The sequence below is a fragment of the Lolium rigidum genome, chromosome 2 (genome assembly GCF_022539505.1).
Source record: "Lolium rigidum isolate FL_2022 chromosome 2, APGP_CSIRO_Lrig_0.1, whole genome shotgun sequence".
Taxonomy (NCBI): Eukaryota; Viridiplantae; Streptophyta; class Magnoliopsida; order Poales; family Poaceae; genus Lolium; species Lolium rigidum.
In genome coordinates this window covers 256,409,669-256,425,131 of record NC_061509.1, presented here as the reverse complement: position 1 = coordinate 256,425,131, position 15,463 = coordinate 256,409,669, and positions in this window count along the sequence as shown.

Genomic DNA, 15,463 nt, shown 5'->3' with positions numbered 1-15,463 from the left:
TATCGGCACAATCTCCTCCTCCCGCTGTCTCCCCGAAAGGCAAAAGGAAAAGGAATGATGTCGAAGATTCCGGCACTTCCAAAGCCGAAGAAGTTGATCCTTCACATCAGAAGGCAGCTTACGATCCTTATCTTGGATCCCTCGTCAGCTCGTAAGTCCTTTTTACTTTTCTTCTTATTTCTGTACTCGAAATGTTTATCTTGTCTTGCTTTTTAAGCTGTTGATTTTTAACTAATAGTGATGACGAGGAAGAAATACCAACTGTTGATGTGGCTCCTCGAACAAGTACGTCACATACTGTACTTGCCTCAGACACGCTAGTTGAAGGAGAAGAATCCTCGCCTCCTCAACAAAACGTCGTCACCACAACTCCGCCAGCAAGCCCCCTTGCTCCTTCACCAAAAAGGACAAGGATTGAAACGTTTGTTGAACCTGCCCCTCAATTGGGCAGCTCGTCGACTCTGCTCTTAGATGATGTAAGTTTGTCGATATCTATATTTCCCCTATTTTGCTTTTTCATGCCTTCACTCTCTTTTTCATGCCGATGTTTCTCTTGCTGTGTTCTTCTTTAACAGCCCATGATCAAAGAGCTTCTCCGCATCGGATCCCAATTTATTGGGTACCGTGAATATGCTAGCAAAGCCGAAGGTAACAACTTTTATGCTTGCCGTTTTTCCTTGACTTTTTGCGCCTGTTGCTTGTCGTGATTTTTGATCTTTCTTCTCTCTTTTTTTTATATCTCGACAGAGAAACTTGCAGAGGCCAACAAACGTGCCGACGCACTTGCTCAGAAACTTGACTGCTCATCGAGATCCTAAGTTCAATTCCCACAGACGGCGCCAATTGACAAGGTATCAACTTGTCAATGCCTATGGATTATAGGCTAGGGTTTAGTTGGAAGTAGAGGGCAAGTAGATCTCGAAGGTTTCAGCCGAAAAGTACTCGACGATTATGAGAACTAGGGTTTGTAACAATGATTCGATTGCCTCTTCATCCCTCGACTCCCCCTTTATATAGGAGGTGGAGCCGAGGGTTTCGTTTTGTACAAGTTACAGAGTCCGGGACGGTTTCTAACTCATCCCGCCAGATTTACAAATAACACTTCCTATTACAATTCTAACTTTCCTTAATATATCTTGAACTCCCGAATCTTCTTATTCTTCAAGTATTGGGCCTTCAGTAAACCCCGGGTACTATCTTCGGCAGGCCCATTTGGGATGCCTATGTCAGGTATGTACAAGCATCCGTATACATTTTAACAAATCACAGGAAAACAGCGTATTACATAATTGCTATATTAGGTACTAATCGCAACACATGCATGGGCGAACGCGATTTCGACCTCACGCGTTGCCAGGTCCCAAACGTCCGGGTCGAGGTTGCCATCCCCAATCTAATCCATAACTGTAGCTCCAGAAAATAAAGGAGGTTTCCTCCCCAATCTCGTCGGGAGTTGTAGCTCCAGAGAATAAAGTAAAGAAGATCTCTACTGCCATGAAAAAAGGTTGGTTGGTTGGTTGAAACAAAACGAGGAAGGTTCATTATGTAATCCTGAACACGAGATTTATGGGATTTATGTCTGGTATTTGAACGAGTTGCTCCTTGCATGTAACCAAGAAACTAGAGAAAAAACGGAGACGCCCCATAATTATTGGATCGGCTAGGATTCCGCAGCCGTAATTAAAACATGACGTTGATCTCCTCACACGGTGGGCATGCGGTGATTACGTGGCCTTTGTTTTCTTTGGTAGCTGGCAGGTGCCATGTCATCGATCCGTGGGGTTGGTCATCTTGGCCGAGCGATCTTTGGTGTCTCTGAACAGTCAGCAATCAACCAACGGATGGAGATGCATGCTCCAACGCCCTGCCTCTGAATTTCTTCTCTCTTCCCGCTCTCCCTGTCAACCTCTCCAAATCGAGCTTATAAATACAAGGACACTGTCATAGTGCCGCGCGCCGGTTTGCGCGTGACTTGTGACTTTGGACTTTGGCGAGGGGAGGGGAGGGGAGGGCATGACACTCCGGATCACCCTGGGCGAGGCGGCCTGACGCGAGAACCATCGACTAGATCGATGGCCGGCCGGAGGGGAGGGGAGGGCATGGCACACTGGAGGATCACCATGGAGCGAGGCGGCGTGAGGCGAGAACTGTCGACTCGATCGATGGCCGGCCGGCCGGCGGCGATGCGAGCGGCGAGGTCTCGTTGTAAAGGTGCGTTGAGTTCCTGCTTATCTTCTCAGTTTATGTCAAATTATTCCACCATGCTTGGCTCAGGCCGCAAGCTATAGGGATGCCAGGTCGCAAATGGTCACTTTTGTTGTTGATTAGAGATGTGCGAGAAGGGAGGTAGATATGAAGTACAATGGAGTTTCTTGCTTTGTTTCTTGGTGTATGTAGATGGCCGGCCGCAGCGGGACGAGAGAAGGAAACGTAGCAGTTGCGGCCTGAGGGGAGGGGAGGGGAGGGGAGGGGAGGGCATGACACTCCGGATCACCTTGGGGCGAGGCGGCCTGAGGCGGCGAAGAACCGTCGACTAGATCGATGGCCGGCCGGAGGGGAGGGGCGGGCATAGCACACCGGAGGATCACTATGGAGCGAGGCGGCGTGAGGCGAGAATCTTCGACTCGATCGATGGCAGGCCGGTGGCGATGCGAGCGGCGAGGTCTCGTCGTAAAGGTGCGTTGAGTTCCTGCTTAGCTTCTCAGTTTATGTCAAATGATTCCACCATGCCTGGCTCAGGCCGCTAAGCTATAGGGATGCCAAGTCGCAAATGGGCACTTTTGTTGTTGATTAGAGATGTGCGAGAAAGGGAGGTAGATATGAAGTACGATGGAGTTGCTTGCTTTGTTTCTTGGTGTATGTAGACGGCCGGTCGGAGCGGGACGAGAGAAGGCAACGTAGCTGTCTTGTTTAGTTCTTGAAAATGAGAGAAAAATTGCATTAGGAAGATGCAATCAACATCTCTCTCCTCTTTAATAATTTCACCTCCAATAGACTAAGTGCATGTATAAAATTAAGATAACATGTGCTGAATATTATTGGGTTTGATTTCCGTGCAATGAGAGAGAAACAACATTTGCTAATTCAAAGTGCATTGGGAACATAGAAGTACACTCTTTCACGGACAAAATTTAAGGTTAGATGTCCACTTATTTGAGGACGGAGGGAGTAGTACAGTAGTAAAACCAACAGGAAGGAGAGAATCAAAGATGGATGGAGACGTAGGCGCACGCGGATACGCGGTACACGCACAGTGCCGCGGTGTGACGTGCCCGTACGTAGTACAGTAGGTGAACACGCATCCGAGAATTGTTCACTTCACGTCACACCATTAATTTTTATTTTGCTAGACGCCACGCCATTAATTTGTTTCATCGCAAAAAACACTTCCCCTGCATTCCTTTGTTCTTTCGCAAACTATCAAATTTTCCTGTAATGTGTTGCGCTTGTGTCTAAATCCTAAATTAGCATTAATATGTACCTCCTCCGATTCATATAAGTTGACTTAAATTTATCTAAATAGAAATATATCTAGTTAACAAACGCGTTTAGATACATGTATTTGTATCTAGATAAAGTTGAGTCAATCAATTTAAATCGGAGAGAGTAATAATTTAGATTAGTATTTGGGCTCGCTGAGTCATGATTAAGCAGCCATAATACCCATCGTGCATCCAGCTCATATTACGGTCATACTTTGTTAGATCCAGCCATAGTTTCTGTCACATTTTTCCATTTCAAAGTTCCGAAAGAAAATTCATTTGATTGAAACAATGCACACTATTTAATCAGTGAAAGTTCGAGTCATTTCTCTTTTGCAAATACGCAGAAGCTTTGCGATTGTATATTAGAAGAAAGAAAGGAACAGAGTTCTGACAAAGATTTGATGCACATAGGAACAAGTGATCTCATTTTAGAAAAATCATCTTTTTTAGTTTCAAAAAACTCTAAAAAATATTCGCATATAGTCAATGATGTGTACCACGCCGAGTAGGCGGGCGGGGGCTCCGTCGCGGTCACCCACGCCGGGAGCCTGGAGGGTGACGGCGGAAACGGCACCCGTTGGATGGGGACGCCCTGGGGCAGCGAGGCGATTCCACCACGGTCATTCTGCCTTGCTTCAGTTCCCTGAACTCATCCCTCATCTTCTTAATCAGGCCCGGGGGCACGTGATACTTGCTAAACTTGAGTTTAAAGTCCTCCCAAGTCATCATTTGCCCCGCATTTAATGCGCGGGCACTTGTCCACCAGGCACGTGCAGGTCCAGCCAGATAGTGGGTGGCGAACAACACCTTCTCGTTGTCCTCCACTCCGGCAACCTCGAGATTGTTCTCCATAGTTTGGAGCCAATCATCAGCATCGAGGGGTTCCTCTGTCTTGCTGAACACCGGTGGGTTGGTGTTTTGGAAGTTTTTCAGCTTCGACCCTGGGTGGTCGTGGTTTCCGTGGCCTTGATTGCCCTGAGCAAATCGTAGTAGCGACGTCATCAGTTTCACTTTTTGTTAGAATGTTTCACGATGTTTTCATGTATCACTTTAGTTTTCATACAAAAAGCTTCACTTGTGTTTCAATTATTAGTTTTATATTAGAACAAATGTCAAAAGGCTTAGGGACACCAAAAGCACAGAATAAACGGTAGATGTGGCATGGATATGTACCTTTGTTGTTAAAATTGTTGCGTTCCTACTTCTCCTCTTTGGCGCTGGCTGCTTCTTGATGGTGACGGCAGGCACGCCCTTCGCGCCGCAATGTTAGCATCCTCTGAATATCCATAAAATGAGGGAACAAGATACTCACTCCCTCCAATTCATAATCTCACTCCTTCCAATTCATAATACCCGTCGTTGTGCTAAATCAGCGATAGTTAATACGGATTTGAAGGGAGATTTATTTTTTCTCTCCATTTTAAGGAACAAGAACAAGAAAACCTTCAATATGGCCTTATGCTCTTTACCTTGTAATATTCTGAATTATGTTCACAGGCACGTCGCCACATGATATTACACCGCGTAAGTTAATAGCCGGCATGTCTCGATCCAAGCACGTTTGAGCGTTGGAGCTGAAGATCGCGCTGGGACATAGGCTAGCCAGCTACAAAATGACCTTGTGTGATCAATTCCTGCACGCGAAAGCGAGGGGGAATTGTATAGTACGCCGTACGCAGCATGGTTCACGTGCCAACAGAGACAAGATCGATGAAACGGAGACACGCGGATACATATGCAGTACACGCACAGTAACGCTGATACATACCTTGAGGAACAGTTTTAGTTCAGTTAATTCTGCGTGCACAATTGTACATTCGAACCACTCAGGCCAATGACACGCGTCACCGGGAACGAAGGAAACGACGAGGGCATGTACACTGGTTTTTGGCAAATCCTCTGTATCTATATCTATATCTATTATAATAATAATAAAAGAGCTAACGTTTTCGTGGTTCGGTCCGTCGTAATGCGTTTTCGTCCAACCCGCTTTAGGCTTTCGTCTGATGCGTCAAATCTAATCAAATCAAAGCTAGACAAAATCAGAGTCCGGCCTGTATCCGCACGTGTTTGTTCTTCCTTATTGGATTGAAGCTTACAAAACCGGAACAGTTTGAATGACCGTACGCCACCTCTTCGTCTACTTATACAAGTGCCCCTGTTCCCTGCGCGTCTATCCCGGGCTATCCGACTGCGCGAATTCACTCTCTGGAGGATCCCACAATTTGGCTTTGGGAGTCACAAATCAATCCAATTTTCTAAGAAGGATACGATCGAGCCGAGTTCGTACCGGCGTATCTGCTAGCCTAGCCCGGCCAGTTTCATCCTTCGGACGTCGCGTCTTCTGGTCGCTGGGACGCCATGGGACTGCTTAGCTAAGGCGGGTCTGCACCCCCTCCGGTCGCGGCGCCGGCCAGGCCTACCGATGGCTCATCAAAATTTCCTGGGCTGGAACGCGCCATGCTTCGAGCCCGCCAGCTGGCCTGCGTGCAATCCGGGAACAACCGATCTACCAACGAAGCACATGATTTGCATGGATGATGGATCGGGATGCTTGATGCTTCGCAACTGCCCAATCAGGTTCCCCGCTTCTCACTGGTGGAAAACAGGCCTTTTGATCCGGGTGGTTAGGGCTTTTTGTCGCGGGCGGCCAGCCGCGACAAGCAAGGCGCGATAAAAGGGAGGCCTTTTATCCCGGGTCGCTTACGACCCGCGACAAAAGGTCCACCACGTGGCAGCCGCGGGGCGCGCAGGGCACAGGCCCTTTTGTCGCGGGCGGTATTACCACCCGCGACAAAAGGCCCTCTACGTGGCGCGCGCACAACGCTGCTGCTTTAGGGTTTGAGGGGTGCAGCACCCCTCCCCCCGCCACCGACCGCCTGTTATTTCATTTTTTTCGTTCGAAAATAAAAGTTGCATATATTTGTACGCTACTAGAAGTTGTACACGTTCATTCATTATATATATATAGATCGATCAAACAAATATTGGAAGCGAAGTCGATTCCCCTTACACATATTCGTAGATTCCCTACATATATACATGGAGCTCACGATCGACAAGCGGTACTAACGACCGTCTATTTGGAGGTAGAGCATCTATTTGGACTAAACAAGCCTTTGTTGTTTATTACTTCTCTAACCAAAAGTCCCGCCAGTTCCTCCGCGATTCCTAGTGCGTGTTCCTTTGGTTGGAGTCCGTCCCGCATGAAGTCGACCTATATACGAAAATGAGATGAGTATGACTATATCAGTCTTGATAACGAAATATTGATGATAATAAATAAAGTTGTGAATGTTATTGCTTACGTCGAATTTATTTTTGTTCCGCTTCTCGGTGGTTAACATGCGAATGGACTCGCAAACGTAGTATCCACATAGATTCGTCCCTTGTGGCTGCCGGGGGCACGGTACAGGAGTAAATGTTAGCTTCTTTGCAAAGGTAATCTCCTTATGAACATTCTTCAAAGCTTGCCAAGCCCTGCCAGTGCAAAAGAATGATTAAATTAGTGGATAATTAATTGATATCTCACGAAAGATAAAGCGCGGCGATGAAGGAAATTACACTTGGAGCAACTCGCAAGTCCCGGAACCCGTCCAGTGCCTCTACTCAGTGGGTCTTTTACTTCAACTATTCCCTTATCAGGTTGAATGTCTAGTAGAATCCGATGGAAGCTGCACATGTTATGCATATACGTCAGGAATTACACTTAACATCGAGTAAGAAAAATTGAATGTGCATAAAAGATCATTAAGACTCTCACTCGTAGTTGTAAGGAAACAATATTGAATCACGAAATATTGCTCCCCCAAAAACCTTAGTAGGTTTCCACCCGTTTCTTCGCGTTTATGCTTCACCGTTTCAACATGTATTTTATCTGGGTCAACAAACCCAACATTGATAATATTATTACTTTTGCATTCACTGATCTTCAATCTGCATAAGAGAACCCATAAGATATAATGAGTATATATATGCAATGAAAACGAACATGAACTGAATGAAAATGAACTTATATGTAGTTAACAACTTACAAGCAATAGCAACTCATGAGAGATTTGTCGAGGGCTTCTAGATTGAATAACTGCGCGAGTTCATTCATCTCAATATGGATCTCCTCCTTTCGGTAGTAATATTCCCATGGTATACTCGCCACGATGTACATTATGTTCTCCTTGCATGCATCAAGGTACCACCGATGCAAATTCCGCATATGTGTTGGCAGTTTATGCAGCTGCTCTCTCGCTGACCAAGTCGGCCCCGTAGACAAATTTAGGAGCTATATCAGCAGTGGGTATTGCAGCATACAGTTGCAGACAGCAATTCCTCCACGGTAACCGAACAAGCAGCCGCTAGCCTTGCAGCTTCTTCCATATCGATACCACCATGATGTTCCCGGTACAGACTTGGGAACATTAAGCACTTTGAGTGCTGGGATCGATTGTTTGGGCTGAGCACCGAGGAGGGGAACTTCCTTTCTCTTTTTGCCTTTTGTCGTTTGCTTGGCCTTGAGGGGTGCACTTGTTGAACTTGACTTTTGATCATCTGCACTTCTAGCTGATGATTTTCTCGTGCCAGCAATGTCCTTCTCCTTAGCCTTTTCATCCTTCTTTTGGTCAATTACCTTCGCAAGAGTGCGTGTATAGTCATCCTTCTTCTCGTGTAACTCATACTGCGATGGTGTGTTCAGAAAACTAGTACAGCTGCTCCACCGCAGATGGGTCATTAATGAGATGTCTTTGCAACCAACTGCCGAAGGTATTCATGTGTTGACGTGTAATCAAGGACTCGGGCTGGCCCGGGTTTATTTCTCGTAAAACATTCTTATGTTTTTCGATGTACGGAGCCACCAAGTTCGGAATTGTATAGAACCGTGTAGTGTGCTTGATTGAAAGAAATCTTGTCCCTCCACACCGTTGCTTTCCTTCCTAGTGTGCCTTTTCCAGATCAGCCTCCCCTCATACCGAGATTCGAGAACACCAATCGGCTTAAGGTCGGGAAGAAAGTCAACACAAAACTCAATGACCTCCTCAGCTCCGTAGCCCTTTGAGATACTTCCTTCCGGCCTAGCTCGGTTATGAACATATTTCTTTAAGACTCCCATGAACCTCTCGAAGGGGAACATATTGTGTAGAAATACAGGACCGAGAATTCTAATCTCTTCAACTAGGTGAACGAGGAGGTGCGTCATAATTTTGAAGAAGGATGGTGGGAACAACAGCTCGAAGCTGACAAGACATTGGACCACATCTTCCCGTAATCTCGACAAAGTTTCGGATCCATTACCTTCGAGAAATTGCGTTCAGGAATGCACATATCTTCACAATGGCTAGTCGAACATTTTCCGGTAGAAGTCCCCTCAATGCAATCGGAAGCAATTGTGTCATAAGCACGTGACGAGTCATGGGACTTCGAGTTCTGGAATTTTTTCTCCTTCATATTTACTATCCCCTTTATATTCGACGAGAAACCAGACGGAACCTTGATACTGAATAGGGCTTCAAAAAAGATCTCCTTCTCTTGTTTGGTAAGAGTGTAAGGGTACATTGCCCCTATGTGTGGTTTTGGTAATTAATGACAACCCCTATGGACTAATGTTTTCATTGAGTTTATATGAAGGAATATTCCATAGGTACTACTTGCTCTCCATGTGTTGGATTCAAGTATGGATGCCATGAAGATAAATATATATACCTTGTGATTTGGCATCAAGATCATCGGTATGAAGATATATATGTGATATGATCAAGAAGAAGAAATGAAGATGGAGTTCTTATGTGGAACTCAATATTAGCCATGCTCTATCTCAAGTGAGTATGAGAAGATACAAGGTTGAGTTGGGCAAGTTCAAGATGAGTATCTTGAGTGGATCACATGCTTGAAGCTTGCCGTCCATTTGGTGATAGTGGACATGTGAAGATGTGCATCAATGAAGCTTTCCCATCATTGTGTATGGGGGAGCATTTGTGAGTATACACGAAGCGACAATGATCAAGTGATGGGATGCGCAAGGCAAAGGTATGACCTTGATAGGTTTTCCTTTTACCGGTCTCAAGGTGGATGTTGGGAGACCGGATTATAGGATAGATAGCCGCACTATTAAGAGGGGCTTTCGGTTGGTTAACTTGATCACATCGTCTTCGGGAGCTCAATCCTTGCATGCGTTGCATATTCTTATTGCCTCTTGGTATTTCTAGGTGTGAGGTTCTTGAGCTTGTTGTTAGCTTTACAACAAGCCCAAGTTCATCGAAAACGGAGTTCACATGCATCTTCTATTGCGTTTTCGATGTTGGGTGATTTTACCGGTTATTCATGATATAAGGTTCTACCTTTTATATTCATGATAAAATCCCCTCATACAGATTCTTGGTTTTTCACTTTCCATAAGATAGCATTCGTTGTTATCTTCCAAATAAAATTGGTTTCATGCGATTCGGAGTTCGGGAGCATTAGTTATTAAAGAAAAGGGAAAAAGGAAATAGAATAAAAAGAAAAAGGAGAAAAGGGGCCAGCGGACCGGCCGGTCTGACCGGACCGGCCACCGGCCCATCCGGTCCGCGACCGGACCCAGGACTGGTGCCATCCGGGCCGCGGCCAGAGGCGTTTTGGCCCATGACCGGCCTAAGGCCCGGTCCCTGACCGGCCAGCCTGGCGCGTTCCCCGGCCCGACCGAATTCGGCACCGGGCCGCATCTCCTCCGCCGGCCCACGCGGCCTTGGCTCCCCCGCGTGGCCTGGGCTATGCGCCGCCCACGCGCGGCTGGTGCGCCTGGTCGCCCCGCCTGGGCCTGGCTGCTGCGCGCGGCCCATCGCCCGCCCCAGCTGGGCCTTGCTTCTCCCCACGCAGCCCACGCGCTGTGTTTGGCCTCCGTCCGGTCCGGCCGGCTGCCGACCGGCTCTGTCCGGTCTCGCCCCGGTCGGCCGGCTGGGCCGCCGGCTGGGCACGTTTTTGGGCCCTTTTTAATGCGTTTTTCACTTGGTTTTTCCCCCAACGGTTATTTCTCTTCTTGGACTATAAATAGGTCTTCTTCCACCTTTAGACTAGCACTTCTTCCCTTTCTCTCACCTCCATTGTTGCATTTGAAGAAGTTGCTCTCTTTCTTGTTCCCCCCCATGATTCTTGCTCATATTTGAGGATTTGAGAGAGGAGATCTAGATCTACACTTCCACCAAACCAATTCTTCTCTAAGTGAGGGAATCTCTTGGGATCTAGATCTTGGAGTCTTTGGTTGACTTTCCCCCTTGTTCATCCTCTCCAATCTCATCCTAGCATTCGTTGCTTTGGTGGGATTTGAGTGTGAAGGACTTGAACACCTCCGGTGTTCTTGCTTTGCATCATTGCATAGTGTTGAGCTCTCCACCACGATTTGTTCGAGTGAGAGACCGTGAGCTTGTTACTCTTGGAGGGTGACCTCCTAGTTGGCTTGGTGATTGGTGCTCCGGTGATCTCTTCAAGAAGATTGTGAAGAGGCCCGGGCTTCTCCTTCGTGGAGCTTGTGAAGTGGTTGTGGAGCTTGCCATCTCCGGAGCGGAGGAAAAGCTAACCATAAGGAAAGGGCCATTATCCTTCGTGGGTGTGGTTCGGAGAATAGGGTGAGCCTTCGTGGCGCGGGGAATCCTTCGTGGGACCTCCACTCCTCCAAACGTGACGTACCTTGTTGCAAAGCAAGGGAACACGGGAATACATCCTCGTCTCCGCGTGCCTCGGTTATTTCTATACTCGAGCTCTCTTTCCTTGTGATAGCCATCGTGCTTGAAGTACATATATCTTGCTATCACTTGTGCTACATATATCTTGTGCCTATCTTGCTTAGCTCTAGTTGCTATTGTTACACTTAGTTGAGCTTAGCATATTTAGGGTTTGTACTTGTAAACTAAACGATAGTTTAATTCCGCATTCATACAAGACAAATCCGCAAGAGTTTGTAATTGCCTATTCACCCCCCCCCTCTAGGCGACATCTCGATCTTTCAATTGGTATCAGAGCAAGGTCTCTCCTTGTTTTAGGCTTCACTCCCTTGAGAGTAAAGATGTCGGCTAGTAATTTAGTGCACAATGACACAATTATCTTTGTTGGCACAAATTATCATTTGTGGCGAAATTGCTTGCTTTGTAAACTTCGGACCTTGTGTCCAAACATTGAGCAATTTCTAGATGTCGGTTTTTCTCCTCCGATGGATTCTCAAAATCTATCTTTAGAGGATGAGAAAAACTTACATCTTGAAGCTCAAGTATCTAATGAGCTTTTATTCTCCTTGAGACCCGATTTTCGTAGGTTCTTGATATATATAAAGCGAAAATCATCTCATGAGATGTGGATCAAGCTTAAGGAAATGTTTGGTGGATCCACTTCTAAATTGGTCGGTGGTGACTCCGAGGAGCTCTCTTCCCCTTCACATCATGAAGAGCTCCAAGTTGCTTCCACCTCCGGTCGTGATGATATATCATCTTCTTCCACTTCACCAACGTGTTGCAAGATTGTGGTGAGGGAAATTGCAATGTTGATATTGTGCTCATTAGTGATGACTCTTCATCTCTATCTCATTGCAATGGTTCCTCTTTGGACTTAAACACATCTTGCATTGAAAATAATCTACATGCTTGTGTTGATAGTTCTTGCATATCATGTGTAAATTGCTTACATAGATCTCATGAGGATATGCTTGCCTTGTCTTGTTCCCATAATCAAAATGTTTCTATTTCCTCTAGTTGCTTGTTGACTAACATTGTAGAGGAAACCGAACACTCTATGGATCAAGACATGATTTCAAATGAGGATTCAAGAATATCTTCATCTTCATCCTCCGGTATGCACATGTGCCTTATGGCAAATGGACCAAAGGTATCTCCTACTTTGACTCCTAACACATCCTCTAATGATGACAGTGATGATGATGATAATGATGAAGAATATAATATCTTGGTGCATAATATGGCAATGGTATATGCTTCTCTTCGTGGTAATAAAGAAGCTCGTGCTAATCTCGAACACTCTATGGATACCTTGAGTAAATATAGGGAAACCATAGTGGAGTTGGAGTCCCATGTTGAAAATGGGGAAATGAGATTCACTCTCCTCAAGCATGAGCTAAAAGATGAGAAGCATACTAATTTTATGCTCACACAAAAATTTGAATCCTATATGCATGAAAATGAGAAAACTATTGTTGATGCTTGTGCTACTAACTCTAATTCTTGTGAAGCATCTACCTTAGAGGAGAATGTTGAGCTAAGGGCTCAACTAGAGTTGCTAACTAGCAATTATAGGGAATTGGAAGAAAGTCATAAAAAGCTCTCAAGCTCTCATGATGATCTTCTAATTTCCTATGATGGGCTAAAGTTAGCTCATGAGGCAAGTATCACTAAGGTAACATCTTGTGAGCCTCATGTGGACATTAGCTCAATCTCTACTACAAATACTATATTGCCATGTGCTAGTCCTTGTAATCCATCTAGTCAAACTAGTGATACACCTTGTGTTGGATTACTCACTTTGCCTTGTTGCTCTAACAATGAAGCTTCTACTTCCTCTAGTACTTGTATTTCTACTAACCATGTAGAGGAAATCAAAGAGCTCGAGGCCCAAGTCTTGTCTTTGAAGAAAGACTTGGAAAAGCATCATGAAGGGAAATCCGCACTTGACAAGATGCTAAGTGTGCAACAATCCCCCAATGACAAGAGTGGACTTGGATTCAACTCCAATAACAAGAACAAGTCCAAGAGCAAGAACAACAAGAAGAAGGGCCAAGACAAAGTCAAGGATCCGGCCAAGTTGGTTTGCTTCAAGTGCAAGGTTGAAGGGCATCATGTTAGATCATGCCCATTGAAGAAGAAGAAGCACTTGAGTGAGAAACAACAAGGGAAACGGCCGCAAGGTCAAGGTCAAGCTCATGCTCGACCTCAAGTTGAAGATAGGCCACTTCCCAAGAAGAATCAAGATAATGTTCCCCAAGAGAAGAAATCAATAAAGAAGAGAAAGGGGAACACTTGCTACTTATGCCGCGAGAAGGGGCACTTTGCTTCTTCTTGCTTAGGTGGTACCTTATCTAACCCTATAATTGTTGATGATGATTATTCTCTAGGGAAGGATAAGAATGGCAATGTGTTTGCCAAGTTTGTTGGAACTCAAAGTGGTTTCAAGAAAAGAACCATTTGGGTTGCCAAGCCTATTGTGACTAACCTCTTAGGACCCAACTTGGTTGGGGACCAACAAGCTCAAATTTGATCAATAGGTGTATGTGGAGGGCATTGGAGATTTGGCTACTTCATGAAGAATTAAGGGATCTTCATATATTAAACTTTGACCAAGCCAAGTCATATGGATCATCATCTATATCTTATATCCAATGTTCCTCCTTGCGGTAACTTATACTTCAACTCTTCATGTGTATTGTAAGTTACTTGCCCCCGTTTGCATGTTTGGTTTTGTACCAAATGTGTGTATGTATGTGTTGTGTCTTACTTGCTTATCTTGTGTGTTCAAGTATGTTTGTTTGACTCACCATATACTTGTGTATTGTTTTGAGCCTAATGCATCTTGATGATATCTTATTTGGCTCTCTTGAAGTGATTAATGGAACATCCCATTTTGGGGGAGTGATATGCTTTGTGCATCTCTCTTTCTTTAAAATGTGTGTACATGGGTACCACCACTTAGTATTGATATCGCAAGATTATCTAGTCACTATGTGGTGTTCCATACTCATGAGAAATTCAAATTCTAAATATCCATTAATCATCTCTAGTTGAATTTTAGTTGCCTCTTATTTAGAAGAAATGTTTTATCACATTATGGGGGAGTAATATGTTTTGTACATATCACAAGCCTAGAAAATGTGAACATATGAGGTTATGCCACTTAGAGTTGATGCTCTTAATTATCTTGTTCCTAGGTGGCATGTTTGCTCAAACAAGCTCCATTCCTAATAAAAATATTTTATTGCTCATCTTGTGGGCTCTTGTTTGAATATGAAATTCTTGGTGCGGTTTTTCCTCAAATACATATCTCTATATCTTATTTGGGACACCGTTTGCTTCAAGTTATTATAATCATTGCCGTGCGTGATTGTGTGACTAGTTGAAGTTATCAAGAATCTTCATCCGTGCATAGTGCATAATTCTATATACTTATCCTATGCCTTTTATTGTGAAGATTGATCCTTACTATCTTTGTCAATTCACCACCGGAAATTATTTCCAATATACTCATTGTCTTTGACAATTGATAACCTTATATGTGGTTGAATTTATGGATCACCTTCACCTTGGATTGTTTCTTACTTCCTTATTTTATTTCCAAGAAATCTTTATAGCCCTTCCTTGTCCCTTTGAAAAATCTTTTGATAAATCCTCTTGATTCATATCAAGTGTTTGTTTTGGAATACATACCTTTTCTTTACGGTACATTGTGCCATTGTGAAAAGTGAGGGTTTGGTTTATTTGTTTGAACCTTGCTCTTTTGGGGAGTTTTTTTGCTATCTCATTCCTTCTTCTATGCTTTATTTGTTGAATGAGATAAATCTTTGAGCATGTTTCCCTTATTTCATCCTTTATGCTCAACGGTTTCTTCTTAGTTCACTTGTTGAACTTTGTTGAACAAATCTTTTGTGATTTGCTTCTTAGATATAATTTGGACAACAAATTTGTTTTGTGACACCTCTATGCCTTATTTAATTCCTTTGGTGTTTTGTCCAAAGTATATCTTTCTTGGATCTTTAAAAGTTTTGGTGCATGCTTATATGTAATTTGTTTATACTTGTAGCATGCTTGCTTTCTTTCGATCCATTATGTAGGATATACTCCATCAAATCCTAAATGGCTAAGATGTGCATGAAATTCAAACTTCATCTAAATATGCACATGTTTATATGGAGTGTGTCCTATATATTGTGGTTAGTCTAACCATGTTGGACCCAATAAGTTTGGGGGCCAAGATGTACTTGAATGATGTTTTAGGTACATTGGAGATGCAATGGAGGC